The 1,994-nt window shown below is 45.2% G+C and overlaps 1 pseudogene across 1 annotated transcript; it reads right to left on the bottom strand.

Moving 5' to 3' along the window:
* Nucleotides 1–262: 262 nt before the first annotated feature.
* On the bottom strand, nucleotides 263–1,734 carry LOC116538181 (annotated as a pseudogene). Its single transcript, XR_004263542.1, has one exon. The product of XR_004263542.1 is annotated as a G2/mitotic-specific cyclin-B1 pseudogene (transcript).
* Between the last annotated feature and the right edge of the window lie 260 nt (nucleotides 1,735–1,994).

Raw genomic sequence — 1,994 nt, 5'->3', positions numbered from 1 at the left:
AGCAGGACAGAACAGATTGTACGGGAGCAAGAGGTTCAGCTGACAGGACTCCTGGTAACACAAGGAAGGGCGGGAAGTCAAGTGGAAAAGCAGAGGAACAAGCCATGACCGTCTGCTGTGCAAACATAACTTGTCACGTTAAAATCACCCACTCTCCTTTTAGAAAATATAAGCCCAAATCTTCAGAAAAACCTACCAGGGCACCTGAAAGATGCTTTGCTATGACATAGAACACATTTATATCTCTTGTATTTTTTTTTAATATGTACAGATGGCACATGGTGCCAATTTTATTTGTAAATATAGTACTCCAACTCAAGTTTACAAGTTACACCTCTGCCACAGCCTTGGCTAAATCTTGAACTAGTGCAGAATTCAGCTGTGCTAGAGTGCTGATCTTAGCATGTTTCGACGTAGCATACTTGTTCTTGATAGTCATGTGCTTTGTAAGCCCTTGATTTACCACGACTATATTCTTAGCCAGGTGCTGCATAACTGGAAGAAGGGATTCTTCAGTATATGACAGGTAATGCTGTAGAGTTGGTGTCCATTCACCATTATCCAGAATTTTCAGTGCTAAGCAAAAAGCTCCTGCTGCAATTTGAGAAGGAGGAAAGTGCACCATATCATAGTCCAACATAGTTAGTTCCATCAGGTATTTGGCCAAAGTATGTTGGTCAACATCAGCCTCTCCAATCTTAGATGCTCTCCGAAGGAAGTGCAAAGGTAGAGGCCGACCCAGACCAAAGTTTAAAGCTCTTAGAATCTTCATTTCCATCTGTCTGATTTGGTGCTTAGTGTAAGTGTTGTCAGTCACAAAAGCAAAGTCACCAATTTCTGGAGGGTACATTTCTTCATATTTGCTGGCAATAAACATGGCAGTGACACCAACTAGCTGCAGCATCTTCTTGGGCATACAATTATTCTGCATGAACCAATCAATAATGGAGACAGTCATGTACACGGTCTCCTGCAACAATCTGAATTTCATTTGGACCTGTACTAGCCAGTCAATTAGGATGGCTCTCATGTTTCCAGTGACTTCCCGACCCAGTAGGTATTTCGGTCTGACCGCTTGCTCTTCCTCAAGTTGTCTCAGATAAGCATAAATATCTTTCACATATTCACTACAAAGGTTTGGATCCACTCCATCTTCTGCATCCACATCATTTACTGCAAGAATTACATCAGAGAAAGCCTGACACAGGTCTTCTTCTGCAGGGGCACATCCAGATGTTTCCATTGGGCTTAGAGAGGGAGTGTCAACCAAAATAGGCTCAGGCGAAAGTTTTTCTTCTTTAACAGGCTCAGGTTCTGGCTCTGGCACTGGCTGGGACACCGGCACTGGCACCAGCATAGGTACCTTTTCCAGAGGTTTTGGTAGTTTTTTAGCAATAACTTTTCCAGTAGCTGAAGGTTTTCCTTCCTTTTTCATAGGCATTTTGGCCTGTAGTTGTTCACTGACTTTGTTACCAATGTCCCCAAGAGCCGTTCTTGGCCTCAGTCCGGGCTTCGAGGTTGCAGCAGGGGCCATAGGCACGCGCTTTGCGCCTGCCATACTGATCTTCGTCGTATTTTCAGCATTAATTTTCGAGTTCCTGGTGACTCGGAGCGCCATGGCTTCCTCTTCACCAGGCAGCAGCTCAGCGGAGAGAAGCAGAACACCGGAGTCCCGACCAGCCGAGGACCTGAATCCACCAGAAACCAACAGCCGTTCCTCCGCAGCACGCCCTCTTGTATTTTTATTTATTTTTTTTTTCGAGATAGAGTCTCGCTGTGTTGCCCGGCTGCAGTGCAGTGGTGCTATCTCGGCTCACTGCAACCTCCACCTCCCAAGTTCAAGCAATTTTTCTGCTTCATCATCACCCTCCCCAAAACTAACAATGCCAGCTACTCCTAATGACAATAGCAGCAAGCCACCCAGCACGAAGGCCTTTCATTTCAGAACAAAACCCGTGACATAGACACCGTTCAGTTGTCTGTTAAGCCTGATG

Source organism: Sapajus apella, unplaced genomic scaffold, assembly GCF_009761245.1.
Source record: "Sapajus apella isolate SASKATOON/1434 unplaced genomic scaffold, GSC_monkey_1.0 scaffold118, whole genome shotgun sequence".
Taxonomy (NCBI): Eukaryota; Metazoa; Chordata; class Mammalia; order Primates; family Cebidae; genus Sapajus; species Sapajus apella.
This window is presented reverse-complemented; position numbering and strand designations above follow the sequence as displayed.